Here is a 15,405-nt window from a genome sequence, read left to right on the forward strand (position 1 = left end):
AATGTTTTGAATTTTCTCAATCGTGATTGGCTACTTCAGATTCCACGACACTGGTAAGATTCACGCTCGCATCTTCAAACCTTTCCTTTTAATCTGAATAGATCTGTCCGTATCGCCAGCAAAGGCCTTACAACCTCCTCTTTCGACGTCGTCCACCACCCTATGAAAAAGAGGAGACCGAGCTTCTGCCGATTGACGTTTGAGCAAGCCAATCACACTCGCAAGACATTAATCCCCGCGACCACATTCTCTACGAAAAGCATCCGAACAGGATCGGCAGTTCAGACGACCAATGGCGGTGGAGGGTGGGGCGTGTGGGATGTGCGTCGCTTTAGCTGGAGGCTGCGAGGCGGTTAGTGCGCGAGGAGGTAGAGCGAAGGGTAAGATGGTGGAAGGCGGAGAGTTTGGAGGGGGGGGATCTCTGGTTTCCGCGGGTCTCGTTCGGTAGAGATCTCTGCTCTACTCGTTTCCTTACACGCTAGCTCAGGTCTGGTTCTTTTGCTCCAGGCAGAAGTGCTGTGTGCTATCACTGTGCTCTTCCCTCGGAAAATGGAGGTAGAGAGAAGGTGGAGCAAGCGAGGGGTGCAGGCGGTAGGGGAGGAGTATTGCGGAAGTTCAGTCTCTGTGGACTGGGTGGCGCGTTGTTTGTAGTTGGTCGGCGTGCGCTGTGTATCCTTGCGCTTTCATGTCTGGCTAATTAAAGGTTAATAAGCGCAAAGAAATTAGGCGATTCCTTCATTGAACTAAATAAATCTTTGGGCTAGTTTCTGGCTTCAATTTAAAACAAACAAACGATGTATCTTGTTGTGTGTGGTTTTTGTTTTACTAATGTGTTGACTTTTATTTCTGTGCGTAGGTAGCAGAATGGCATGGGCCACGGCCCGAGCAACATCTTGCTTCCCCAGACATTAGCAACTAAGGTTGGTTTTTAATTTCCCCTTTCCTCCTAAAAAGCGAAAAGATACCAAAGTAGAGATGACAATATAAATATATATATATCAAACTTGCATATTCGGGAGTGAATTTTGTGAACCATATTTGTGCAGAATTTTGCGCAGGAATTAGGGAGCAAGATATACTTTTTTTTTCGTGAACGGGTGCTAGATGCAGTGTAATGAATACAGTGGGCCCATGCAGATGGGCTCCAGTGAGTATTGCCTCTTCTTTAAAAGAATCTACGTGCAGTAAGAGCCACTAATGCTAGCTAGCAGGGCCACGTGGTATGCACAGTACCAGGAGGGAGACGGACGCACTCTGGGTGGGATCTAGGAGACCTGCGATGAGAGGCAAGTGGAAAAAAAATTGGTTCTCCCTTTGAGGAGGGTACACTAGGAGCTATAAAGTTAGTTGGAGGGGAGGGAGAACTGATGCAGAAAACTGTGGGCCTAATATGTGTCAAATCTGGATAAAACTTTTATATATATATATATATATATATATATATATATATATATATATATATAACAAACTTGTATTGTAACTATGGCAAATTGTAACTAAATAAATGGTACAATTACCAAGGGGTTACATGCGCCTGAGCTTTATGGAGAGAAATTCAGTGCAGATTACATGGCTGCACTTTGCGTTAAAACAAATGCTAATGAGGCATTGCATATCCTGTGGCAATACAAAAAGGTAATCATGCCTTTAATATGTAGTTATGAGAATGGTGTTTGGGGTTGTTTTTTGTTTGTTTGTTTTTGACAGGTCTAGGGTGTGTACGAATTTCCAGAGAGGATTTCATTTTGGTTTCTAAGATTAAAGTGAAAGCACACATTGGCCCTGTTCTGTGCCTAAATATGAACTTCAAAAATTGCTTTGCACATAAATAAGCAAGGCTAATTTAGGCGCAAAACAGGTGCCAGGGTGTGTCGGCACTCTTGGTTTTCATTTGGATGAGTACATAAGAACCTGTGTTTATTGCAAAAGCATATGTGCATGCATCTGGTAACCCCCTCCAAAGCTTTAAGTATTCCATACATAAAACAAACAAATGTTACTTCCTGCATAACACAGTATTAATGCTTGTGGTGGAAGCCATGCATGTGGCTCTACTTTGAGTTTTTCTGCATTGGCCCCTGCAAAGGGAGAGAGTGCCCCTGGAGAGAGCAGGAAATAGAGTAAAATGGTGGATTGATCTGGAAGGAAGGAGGGTGGGATTGTTGAGTTTATTTCCTGTGGACAGCCGGTTGTCACCTCCATAGAGCCCAGAAAATTCAAAGTTTGGAGTATATGCCAGTTTTCCCAAGCCTCTGTCTTTCAGTTTGACTTTTGTAGCTTTAATGATACACAAGAAGTTGATCCACCAGGACGGTGGGATGTGTGGCTTGTTTATCCTGCTGTTCTTAGAAATTACCAGTTATAGGTAAGAAACAAGGCTTTCTCTGAACAAGCAGGATTAAGTGGTAGTTTTCTTATGTGGAAGTTGAAGCATGGAGAAGACTTTGAATGTAGCATTTCTGAGGAGCAGGTCTGTGGTATTATGGATTTCTAGGTGATCATATGAAGTGAAAGTGTGGCTGTCCTTGTAGATATGAGTGAGTGAAGGTTTGTCATTTTCTTGTAATAGATGTGGTTGATAGGTCATTGTCTTCCAGTAATACAGAGCTTCCCCAAATTGGGGGTCAAGAATTGGGAGGGCTCTCCATAGGTGCATAATTTTTTGAAGGCCAAGCGGGATGTGCTTTTACATCTGATGTTCTGACAGAACCCAGCATGGACACTAACCATTAGTGTAAAGAAAAAATCAACAAACCTCTGGCAACTTTGACTGCCCACTGATTCACTTGTGCAGGATCAGCAGTCATATATTTTCTTGGATCTTCTCAGCATAGCCTGCATTTTTGGGTGCCATTTGCATGCTTTTGTCCATAGGTGTGTGCGCAATCTTTTGCCTAAAATTCCCTTTTCCTTCCTTTTGTAGTGTTCCTTCCTTTTGCCAGGTTTTTTTTTTTTTTGTTTTGTTAGCATGGCTCCTTAGGCCTCGGCTATTGGTTGGGTCGTCTCTTTTTTTTTTTTTTTTTTTTTTTTTTTTTAATGTTTGATTTCTGTGAAGCTGTTTTTGCTCTGATTTCCCTTAAAATGCCCACTAATTTTTAAGAAGTGATTGACTCGCTACTGATACTTGTCATGCCTAGCTTCAAACCATAACCTTTAAATGTAAACTCTTTAGATAGGTTTCAAAGTTTAATCAGCATTTGATATGCCGCATTGGAAAAAATCTATGCAGTTTACATATAAATCCTGAAGAGTTCAGATAATGCGCAAGAGGCTTTTTGGCACATCTGTCTGGTGTATCAGATATGTTGGTCCCCATGGCTGGCAGAGCAGCTCTGACACAGGAGATTTCCATCTTCCTTGGTGTTGGGTGTCAATAGGACCTGGGGCTGAGCATCATTGGAACCCAGGCTGAGAACACAAGGATTCAATGTTGTCCCTGTAGGCACTAGAGGATTCTGGTATTTAGAAGCAAGCAAAGAGAGAAGAAGCAGTACCAGGTGCTCTAGGACATAATCATCGGTGCCAGGGAGTTGGTGCCAATGTGTCAGGCTCCTTGGAACCAAGGCTTCTGATTTGGCTCTATCATTCTTGCAGCTGTCCCTGTATGGGCATCAGCCTTGCTTCCAAGCAGTGGCTCTAGGCCTTGCTACAGCAGGGGTTGGAATGGATCTTGACTCTCTATGATGGCATTGGTGTTGACCATGATGCTGCCTTAGCCTATCTTGGAGGCCTGTACTCTGCCTGCCACCTATTTGACACTAGTGACTTGTCAGGTGCTATTGGAGTTGTTGGAAGAAGCAGTGCTCCTCTTTTAGTCCGTTGGGTGAGAAAGTTCTCCTGGTGCACTGTCTGTCTGGACCCAAGTCCAATGGACTGAATGCACAGACTCAGCCTGTTCTTCAGTATTTTGACAAATATGATACAGACTACTCTTGGGTGTTGTATGTGGAACCAAAGACACTCTTTGAGGAGGGTTCTCTTGGTGTACTTACTGACCTTCCCTATCTCAAGAAAGGAGAAAGTCTGTTATTACTAATAATTTCTGTAGCGGTATTAGGGTGGCCGGTGGGAAGAAGCAGGGCTCGAAACAGGTTGCTCCTGACCTACCCTGCTGGGGCCTTCTTTCTGCCATGTCACTGATGATGTGCCAAAGGGAAGCCCTTGCAGGACAGGTCAGAAGTAGCCTGTTCCAAGCACTGCCTCTTCCCGCTGGCCACCGCTGCTGCTACTTTAAGAGGCCTGTATGTTGGATCTCATGGTGACGGGGGGGGGGGGGGGATAATAGGAGGGAAGCGAAAGCTGCTACACAAGGGAAAGGAATAGTAAGCTGCTGTGCTTGGGGTGGGGGAAGAGGGAGAATTGTTGGACGGGGTGGAGGAAAGGCAGGGAAAGATGCAACAAAGAGGTAGAAAGGGGAGAGAGGGAGTCTGTTTAGATTATAAGCTCTTTCGAGCAGGGACTGTTTTCTTCTACTTTGTGACTGTGCAGCGCTGCCTGCGTCTGGTAGTGCTATAGAAATAATTATTAGTAGTAGTAGTAGTAGAAATGTTGAACATAGGATGGAAGGCAGGAAGAAATGGTGCATGGGGGAAATAAATTTTGCACGTGGGGAGGGAGAGAGATGCTGCATGTAGGGGGAATAGAGAGGTTAGACCCAGGGCACAGGGCAATGAGAGAGAGAGGTGGTAGTCGGTGGAAAAGAAACAAATATTGGATATGGCAGTGAATAGAAAGATAGAGATGGATGGTGAACATGGAGAAAGAAGAAAATGTCAATTGGCAGGAGATCCTAGCGAGCATGAGCTAGGACCTGACAGAATTTTTTTTGTTGCTGTTTACACCACAGCGGTTGCGTGGGGTTAGAGAGGGCAAAGGGAGGTGGGGTGGGTGAAGAGTATAAAAGAAACCTACTTGAATACAGTGCCAAGGAACTACCACTTATGACTGTAGAGACCAAAAAAGATAATACGTGAATATTGAAGGAATGATCTCTATTCAAAAATATATCCGATTCATTCCATATCCTATATAATAAAACTCTGGCGCATGCATGCGCTCTTGAAATTTTGTGATCCCTGCTGCTGTGCACCCCCAAGAACCCCAAGAAACAACAACAGCAGAAGAAACAGAAACTTCAGCCTTCTGCTACACCAAAGGCTTCTCAGCCTTTTTGACTGTCTTAAACAGAGCATAACCTCCATTGTTCTGCCTCTATCCTCCCCTCTTCCCATAGGAAGTCGTCCCCATCATTTTTACCATCAATGGGAGACCATTACATCTGACCTCTGGGTTCTGACAATAGTCAGGGAAGGATACTCTCTTCATTTTGCTCAAATTCCATCAGTGTCCTCTAAGAGAGTATCCTTCCACTGCATCCCAGACTGCCCTTCTTCAGGAAGCTCAAGCTCTGCTTTGTTCCATCGAGGAAGTTCCCTTGGAACAGCAGAGCAGGGGGTTTTACTCCCGTTACTTCCTAGTTCCGAAGAAGACGGGTGATCTACGGCCTATATTGGAGCTCAGGGCCCTCAACAAATTTTGGTCAAAGAAAAATTTTGCATGTTGTCCCTGGCATTCTTATATCCCTTTCTAGATCAGAATGATTGGTTATGTTGTCTAGATCTCAAGGAGGCTTACACTCACACACTTGCATTCCCATTCATCCAGCCTCCCATCAGTACCTCAGATTTTGGGTGGGGAATCTGCATTGTCAGTACAGAGTGCTACCCTTCAGCCTGGCATCATCTCCGAGAGTGTTCACCAAGTGCATAGTGGTGGTTGCAGCAGCTCTGCGGAACCATGGTCTCCAGGTGTTCCTCTACCTGGATGACTGGCTCATCAAAGATTCAACATCTCGGGGGTGTTATTGTAGCGACCAAACGGACTACGTGGTTCCTAAAAAACTTTAGATTCGAAATCAACTTTCCCAAATCCCACTTTTAGCCCTCTCAGAATCTGCAGTTCATCGGAGCTGTTCTGGACATCATCCAACTCAGAGCATTCCTTCCTCAGCAACGTCTGGATGCTCCTCTTCAGCTTTGCCACAAAGTGTCTTCCCTTTCTTTACTCTCAGCGAGACACATGATGGTATTACTCGATCACATGGCCTCGACCGTTCACATGACTCCTTTTGACAGACTTCACCTCAGAATTCCTCAGTGGATCCTGGTATCACAGTGGGCGCAGGCTTACAACCCAATCTCTCAACACATTAGTCTTTCCTTCATTGAGACAGTCTCTTCACTGGAGGATGCTCTCTTCCAATTTCTCCAGAGGTTTACTGTTTCAGACATTCCCTCATCAAAAGGTCCTCACGACAGATTCCTCGACCAACGCTTGGGGGGGGGGTTCATCTCGACAATCTCCGTACTCAAGGCCACTGATCATAGAAACATAGAAATAGACGGCAGATAAGGGCCACGGCCCATCTAGTCTGCCCACCCCAATGACCCTCCCCTACCTATCTACTTTGAATAGATCCCACATGTCTATCCCATTTGGCCTTAAAATCAGGCACGCTGCTGGCCTCAATAACCTGAAGTGAAAGACTATTCCAGCGATCAACCACCCTTTCAGTAAAAAATAATTTCCTGATGTTCCTGTGCAGTTTCCCGCCCCTGATTTTCCACGGATGCCCCCTTGTTATCGCTGGACCCTTGAAAAAGAAAATATCTTCTTCCACCTCGATGCGGCCCGTGAGATACTTGAATATCTCAATCATGTCACCCCTCTCTCTGCGTTCGAGTGAGTATAGCTTTAATTTATCCAGCCATTCCTCGTACGGGAGATCCTTGAGTCCCGAGACCATCCTGGTGGCCATTCTTTGGACCGACTCAAGTCTCTGCACATCCTTGTGGTAATGCGGCCTCCAGAACTGCACACAGTACTCCAGGTGGGGTCTCACCATGGATCTATACAATGGCATAATGACATCAGGCTTACGGCTGACGAAACTCCTGCGAATACATCCTATGATTTGCCTTGCCTTGGATGAAGCTTGCTCCACTTGATTGGCAGTCTTCATGTTCTCACTTACGATCACCCCTAAGTCTCGTTCTGCTTCAGTTTTTGTTAGGATCTCACCATTAAGGGTGTAAGTCCTGCATGGATTTTGGCTGCCCAGGTGCATGACTTTGCATTTTTTGGCATTGAAGTTGAGTTGCCAGGACCTAGACCAGCGCTCCAGTAGTAGTAGGTCGTGCATCATGTTGTCGGGCATTGAATCTATGTCCGTTGTGCTTTTGCCCACTACATTGCCCAGTTTGGCGTCATCGGTGAATAATGTCATTTTACCTCGCAGCCCTTCCGCTAAGTCTTTTATAAAGATGTTAAAAAGGATCGGTCCCAGGACCGAACCCTGCGGCACCCCACTGATCACCTCCGTCATTTTGGAGGGGGTGCCGTTCACCACCACCCTCTGAAGCCTACCTCCAAGCCAGTTCCCAACCCATTTCGTCAAGGTATCGCCCAATCCCATAGAACTCATCTTGCTCAGCAACCTGCGGTGTGGTACGCTATCGAATGCTTTGCTGAAGTCCAGGTATACAATGTCCAGGGACTCCCCAACATCCAGCTTCCTCGTCACCCAGTCGAAGAAGCTGATCAGATTGGATTGGCAGGATCTCCCTTTAGTAAATCTGTGTTGACGGGAATCCCGTAGATTCTCCTCGTTCAGGATCATATCCAAATGGCGTTTGATTAGAGTTTCCATTAGTTTGCTCACTATTGATGTTAGACTCACCGGTCTGTAGTTTGCCGTCTCCATCTTGGATCCTTTCTTGTGGAGTGGAATGACATTAGCCGTCTTCCAGTCCAACGGGACGTGACCCGTACTAAGGGATAGATTGAAGAGCGCGGATAGCGGTTCCGCCAAGACATCACACAACTCCCTGAGCACCCTGGGATGTAGGTTGTCAGGTCCCATTGCCTTGTTAACCTTAAGCTTGGACAGCTCGCAGTAGACATCGCTCGGTGTAAACTTGAAATTACTAAACGGGTCAACTGCGTCAACCCTTGTCTGTAGCTGAGGGCCGAGTCCCGGCTCCTCACGGGTGAATACTGAGCAGAAGTATTCATTTAGCAGTTGGGCTTTTTCCGAGTCCGTTTCTACAAAGTCTCCATTTGGTCTCCTAAGACGTACTATCCCGCCGGAGTTTCTATTTCTATCACTGATATACCTGAAGAAGGATTTATCCCCTTTTTGGATGTTCTTCGCTAGAGACTCCTCCATGCGGAATTTGGCCTCTCTAACTGCTGATTTGACGGCTTTTGACTTGGCCAGATAGACTTCCCTAGAGTCCTGTTTCCCTGATAGTTTGTAAGAGATGAATGCTTTTTTCTTCTCCTTGATGATGGCCGAAATCTCCGCAGAGAACCATTGAGGCTTATTGTTTCTTCGCCGTTTACTTACTGATTTAACATAGCGGGTTGTTGCTTCCTGTATGGTGGCTTTTAAAGTCGACCACATTTCCATGGATCGCCAGTGTTATATCAATCTGTTGGATCTCTGAGCAATCTTCAATGCTCTCAAAGCTTTTTAGCATCTTCTTCACGACCAGGTAGTCCTTATTCGGACAGACAATCGGGTCGCCACGTACTATGTCAACAAGCAGGGAGGAACAGGATCTCTCCCTCTTTGATAAGAAGCTCAAAAGATGTGGGACTGGGCAATCCATCACAACAGCTTCTTGAAAGCAGTCTACATTCAAGAAGAGAAAAACTGGCAGACAAATTGTCGTCTTCTGCAACCTCACGAATGGACACTCAATTTCTCGCCTCTTCATCACATTTTTTCTCAGTGGGGAACTCCTCAAATAGATCTCTTTGAGTCTCCCCACAACCACAAACTGCCTCAGTTCTGCTCTAGGAAATAGTCTCCTCATCGTCTCGAGGCAGATGCTTTTCATCTGGAATGGATGAATCTTTTCCTGTATGCGTTCCCTCCATTTTCTCTCATTCTCAAGACTCTTGTCAAGCTCAAGAATGATCATGCCACCATGATTCTAATAGGTCCTCGGTGGCCCAGGCAACCCTGGTTCTCCCTTCTACTTCAGCTCAGCAGCAAGGAGCCATACCTTCTACCAGTTTTTCCATCTTGCTTACACAGAGTCAAGGATCTCTTCTTCATCCCAACCTGCAGTCTTTACACCTGATAGCTTGGGATATCTCAACATAACTCCTCTTCAGTTTTCTCAACCTGTTCGGGATGTTTTAGAGGCTTCCAGAAAGCCTGCCACTAGACAATGTTACCGCCAAAAATGGACTAAATTTTCTATGTGGTGCATCTCTCATAACAAGGAGCCTCGAGATACCTCCTTGTCTTCCGTTTTTGATTATCTTCTGCACCTATCTACCTCAGGCCGCAAGTTTACATCCATTCGAGTCCATCTTAGTGCAATTGCTGCATTCTATCAGCCTATCAAAGGAAACCCCCTTTTGGCTCATCCCATGATTTCCAGATTCATGAAAGGACTTTTCATTGTCTAACCTCCTCTCAAACCGCCTCCAGTGGTTTGGGATCTTAATGTTCTTACTCAATTGATGAATCCTCCTTTTGAGCCAATGCATACGGCTTATCTGAAATATCTCACTTGGAAAGTAGTGTTTCTCATTGCCCTCACTTCTTTCGAAGAGTCAGTGAGCTGCAAGCTTTAGTTCCTGATCCACCTTTCACAGTTTTCCATCATGACAAGGTGGTCCTCTGTACTCATCCTAAATTCTTACCTAAAGTGGTTTCAGAATTTCATCTCAATCAATCCATTGTACGTCCAGTGCTTTTTCCAAGACCTCATTCTCATCCTGGAGAATCAGCTTTTCGTACCCTGGGCTGTAAACGTGCTTTGGCCTTCTACTTGGAATGCACCAAACCACACAGATCTGCTCCTCAACTTTTTGTCTCATTCAATCCGAACAAGTTGGGACATCAGATTTCTAAATGAACCATCTCCAACCGGATGGCTGCTTATATCTCTTTCTGCTATGCTCAGGCTGGACTGCATCTACAGAGTCTAGTCACAGCCCACAAAGTCAGAGCCATAGCGGCTTCAGTAGCTTTCCTCAGATCCACTCTTATTGAGGACAGTTGCAAAGCTGCCACCTGGTCCTCGGTTCATACTTTCATCTCTCATTATTGTCTGGATGTTTTCTCCAGATGGGAAGGCCATTTTGGCCAGAGAGTATTACAAAATGTATTCTCCTAAGTTGCCAACACTCCCACCATCTCATCCTGGTTAGCTTGGAAGTCACCCACATGTGAGAATAGGCTGCCTGCTTATCCTGAGATAAAGCAGTTACTTACCATAACAGTTGTTATCCAGGGACAGCAGGCAGCTATTTTCACAACCTACCCACTTCCCCTAGTTGGCTTCTCTGCTAGCTATCTGAACTGAGGAGATGTGCCCTGTGCTGGGCGGGATTGCACTTGTGTGTGCGCGGTGCAGCAGACTCGAAACTTCTGAGTTTTCTACAAGCAAGTCTGCTTGCGAGGCTGTCCGCATCTGGGCTCCGTGGATGATGTCACCCACATGTGAGAATAGCTACCTGCTGTTCCTGGACAGTAAGTAACTGCTATATTGATAAAATTAAATTGATATATTTTTGAATAGAGGTCATTCCTTCAATATTCATATAAAATAAACCTGCCAGAACATTTGAAAAAAAAGCTCAATTGAGCAGGAAAAGTGAAATAAATTGAATTGAAAAATCAATTCAGTGGGCCAAATAGAATTTTAAAAAATTTCCCTGAAACAGGCAGCACTAGTGCAGACCTGTAAAACTGTGTTTTGGACCTGGAATTGCTGGTTCAGGAGAAATTGAAGGATGCTCCTTGCTGAAGTGACTCTTTTTTTGAGATAGTGGAAGAGGTTACTCATCTCATCAAGAAATTTACTGATAACTATAAAATACCTGTCTCAACCCACTTCTTCTGTAGCCTCCTAGGAGGTTTTGGAGTGGCAGCCATAGGAGGATGTGCTATAAGGCATAGATTTCCTCCTTCTGTTATGTCCCTTCCAGATTTCATACACTAGGTGTTCAATCCCAACCTGCAATCTGGGAGTTGCAGAAATCCACAAACTTTTCTGAGCACATGCTCCACCCCCTTAGCCTGATAGCTACCAAATATATCCAGTTACAATTTGTGCAAGCAATCCGTGCAGTTGCTCTTGCTGCTTTTTCTTATCTTTTTTTCACTTAAAGTTTGTTTTCTCAGTGGCTTCAGTGCCTTGAGACTCCTTCCCAGTGGTCCCCTGTTGGAAAGGACTCAGTCTCGCAGTGCTGGTCTGCTGCTTCACAGAGAAACTCTCGTGGACCTAGCCTGCTGTGTGCCACCATTTCTAGATATGGGACCCCTTCCCCTGGAAGTCTGCTTGCCATTGACCTTGTCATGGGTTTAAAGTGCAGGCTGTAGGCATCTGGAGTGAAAACCACCTGGGTTTCAAGGTGCAGGCTGCCTTTCCCGCCATCATCCATATGGACGAGGAGGTCGTAGTCAGTGTCTTGCCTGCTGGCAGTCTGAAGATTTAAAGTCTGGTCCATTTAGAGCTATTTCTGAGGCAGAAAATCCTTTTCCTCCATTCTAATGTTGTTTAAAGCTGTTGACGGTCTGGTACTGTGAGGTAAACCTCCATTATTTCCTATGGGAACTTCAGGGGGGTGGCTTGTAAAACGATTTTAAAGTAGTTTTTCAGTTTCTGAAGGTAGGGTTTAGATCCCCCATCTCCCCAGACCCCAAATTGCTATTCCAGTGCAAAGGTGAGATGTTCTAGACCAGGGGTGCGAGCTACTTTTAAAGTGACCAAGTCAAAATGATCTTCCAATAATTAAAATTGAAAAAAACACATAGCACAATGTATGCTTTCCTCATCAGACCAAAACCTAAGCCAGCTCCTCCTAAACCTTCTTGGCCTCTTCCATCCTATCAGAGGTGTTATCCTCCGAGGGCAGCTCCTTACACTCGAGCACCCCCAACAACAACAGCAGAAGAAACAGAAACCTTAGCCTTCTGCTACACCAAAGGCTTCTCAGCCCTTTTGACTGTCTTAAACAGAGCATAACCTCCATCGTTCTCCATCATTCTGCCTCTATCCTCCACTCTTCCCATAGGAAGTTGTCCCCATCATTTTTACCATCGATGGGAGACCATTGCAACCTTTCCTCCCTCAGTGCCCCAAAGTAGCAGTGATCCTACCTTTCTTGGGGTTCTAATTACACACAGCAGGTTAGTTCTACATTGTTCCTCAATGTTTTTTTCTGAGTTGCCTTTGTGCCTGTTTATTTTAAAAAAACTAAACTAAAACTTAGTTTTATAGACCGAGTCATCAACCAAGAGTAGCTCGACTTGGTTAACAATAATGTAATATACATAATATATAAACTTGACAAGGAAAAGTAGACTTGTTTAGCAAACCAAAAAGTTTTCAGAACTTTCTGGAATAAAGCAAAAGAACCTAAACTTCTTAATGTAAGCGGTGAAGCATTCCAGTATTCGGTTAATTTTAAAAGCAAAAGAATGACTAAATCTCTTAAAGGTTCTGTTTTTTTTACCACTGAGAGAGGGAAATGTAAGTTGGTTTTGTTTTGTTTTTTAAAATTTTTTGAGAACTTCTGGCAGATCAGATCAGTTCAAGAATTGTTGCTGGAGATCTTCCCCCATACCCCCTTATCATGGATTTGTTCAGGTATATGGCTTGGCTTTAGGACTTAACTGGATCCATGTTTGCTAGCTCTTAGGTTCAGGAGGGTGGGTGGGGGGGTAGAGCATGTGCTCAGAGAAGTGTTGGATTTCTGTGGCTTCCGGATTGTGGGTTGGGATTGAGCACCTAGTGTGGAATCCTACAGGGACCAAGAAGATATTGAAGGTGTATACTAGAGAATGACACGGGGAAAAAATCTGTCCCCGTCACTGCCCCGTCCCCGGCCCACCACCCCGTCACAGTCGCCGCCATCCCCTTCACCACCCTGTCACCATCTCTGCCATCCCATTCACCGCCCTGTCACCATCCCCGCAGCATCCATATAAGCCTTAGTACTGCAATATTTAGCTTATTCCTTCCTTATCAATCAAAGTTCTGGCTGCTGAACTAGAGAAAGAGATGTTCAGCTGGCAGCGCTTTGTTTATAAATTTTTATCAATACAACTAATATACTACTTTATCCTAAAGCAAAAAAAATAAAAAAATAAATAGAATTTTTATTCTACCTTTGTTGTCTGGTTTCTGCTTTCCTCATCTTCTCATTCAATTCCTTCCATCCACTGTGTGTCTTCTCTCTGCGTCTTCCATTTGCTGTTACTATGCTTCTCCCTTCACCCCTCCCCAATTGGTATAGCACCCATCTTCTTCCCTCTGCTCCCCCACTTCTATACAATACTTTCTAGATCACCATCAATCGGTTCTACTTACTTGGATTACGAGCATAATCCGTTCCAGGAGCATGCTCGTAATCCAAAATGCTCGTTTATCAAAGCGAGTTTCCCCATAGAAAATAATGGAAACTCGCTTTGATAGGTTCCCACCCTCCCCCCCGAGGCCAGCAGCGCTGCTCCCCCCCCCCACGAGAATCAGCATTGCTCTCCCCAAAGGCCCCCCCCGCCGCCATCGGGCACCCCCCCACCGCGACCTGAGGTCCCCCCAACCCACCCGAACCCTCTTACTTTGATGTAGCCTCCGCACCTGCACCAGCATATCCTATGCTGTGCTGTGCCGGTGCCCGAAAATTTGCCTCCGGTGCTGGGCCTTGAGCATGTGTGCATGCTCAAGGCCCAGCACCGGAGGCAGATTTTCGGGCACCGGCACAGCACAGGACATGCTGGTGCAGGTGCGGAGGCTACATCAAAGTAAGAGGGTTCGGTGGGTTGCGGGGACCTCAGGTCGCGGTGGGGGGGGGGGTGCCCGATGGCGGGGGGAGGGTGCCGGTTCGCAGGGGGGGCGCTCGCAAATGGAGGCGTGCTCGGTTTACGAGGCACCAAGTTTGCAAATGTTTTGCTCGTTTTGCAAAAACACTCGCAAACCGATGCACTTGTAAACCGAGGTACCACTGTATTTCTATTGATCTCTCTGCAGCCTTTGATATGATTGATCACCAGCTTTTGTTAGACAGACTTCAATCTATTGGTATTACAGACCAAGTTTAAAGATCGTACCTTTACCGTTTCCTTTAACGATTCGATCTCTAAAAGTTCATTGACTACGTATGGTGTTCCTCAAGGGACTATCCTTTCCCCACTTTTATTTAATATTTTTCTTGCCCCATTGATGACTTTGTGCCAATCTGTTGGTTTTCACATATTTGCCTATGCTGATGATATTCAGCTTTTACATCCTTTAGATACTAACAACCCTTTGGACATCATAGCAATTAACAAAAAGCTCGACCAAGTTCACCAATGGCTAGATACTAATAGATTAGCGCTTAACATTAATAAAACAAATGTGATGCTTTTTCCATGGAAAGATAGTTCTAAACTCATTTCTCCTATTTCCATAAAAAATGTCCCCCTACAATCAGTTAACAACATTAAAATTTTAGGGGTTATTTTCGATTATAAACTAACTTTCCATGATCACATTAGCAGTATTATTAAAGCAACCTTTTACAGGCTTCGTCGAATCCGTTCACTTTCACAATTTCTTTGCTCAAAGTCTCTTAACATTCTCATTCACTCCTTGGTGATTTCCAAAATTGATTATTGCAATGCCTTTTTTAAGGGAATTGCTCAGAGTGAAATCAAACATCTACAAATTATCCAAAATGCTTCTATTAAATTCATCTCAAAAGCCAGGAAATTTGATCATGTAACTCCCCTTCTTAAGAAAGCACATTGGCTTCCCATATCTCACCGGATAACGTATAAATTATGCCTGCTTATTTCAAATCCCTACTTAATAAAACATTTATTTATAAATTATTAATCCCTTATACTTCCAATAGAACGTTGAGATCTAATGAACAGCATTTACTGACTATTCCTTCCCTTAAGGTTATTAATACAAGACAGCAATTTATTTTTTTCTGTTACAGCCCCTCAAATTTGGAATTCTCTTCCTATTTATTTGAGGGAAGAGTGCAATCTGGAGAAATTTAAGAGTAATTTAAAAACTTTTCTTTTTAAAGACGCCTTTGATAACTAATTACCCAGTTCTCTGGCTAAGTCTATTTCTGTTCTATAATATTATGGAAATTTTCTGTTTCCCCTGCCTTATGTATTTTCCTTGATTGTTCTGCTTTCTTTTAAATATTTTGTAGTTCCCTTCCCTTCCTTGTGTTTATGGATTTGTCAAGTCTGTTAATAGTCCTGTAGGACTTAATTATTGTTAAGTATTGTATTGTTCCCTAAATATTGTAATTTTATTATTATGTTCATCGCTTAGAAATATAATTAAGCGATCAATCAAAAACCTTATTAAACTT

At 44.4% G+C, this 15,405-nt stretch overlaps 1 protein-coding gene across 6 annotated transcripts in view; it reads left to right on the top strand.

The window, feature by feature from the left end:
* Positions 1-213: 213 nt before the first annotated feature.
* KANSL2 (KAT8 regulatory NSL complex subunit 2) overlaps positions 214-15,405 on the top strand; it is a 269,907-nt gene continuing 254,715 nt past the window's right edge. For 2 of the 6 annotated variants that reach the window (XM_033936110.1, XM_033936115.1), the window contains exons 1-2: positions 623-703; positions 857-920. The gene's annotated coding sequence lies outside the window, so the exon portion shown is untranslated. Of the gene's footprint in view, positions 381-468; positions 488-622; positions 704-856; positions 921-1,183; positions 1,287-15,405 lie in introns of those variants that run through there. The other 4 variants (XM_033936114.1, XM_033936109.1, XM_033936111.1 and 1 more) reach the window with 4 other exon arrangements.

This window comes from Geotrypetes seraphini, chromosome 3 (assembly GCF_902459505.1).
Source record: "Geotrypetes seraphini chromosome 3, aGeoSer1.1, whole genome shotgun sequence".
NCBI classification, from domain to species: Eukaryota; Metazoa; Chordata; class Amphibia; order Gymnophiona; family Dermophiidae; genus Geotrypetes; species Geotrypetes seraphini.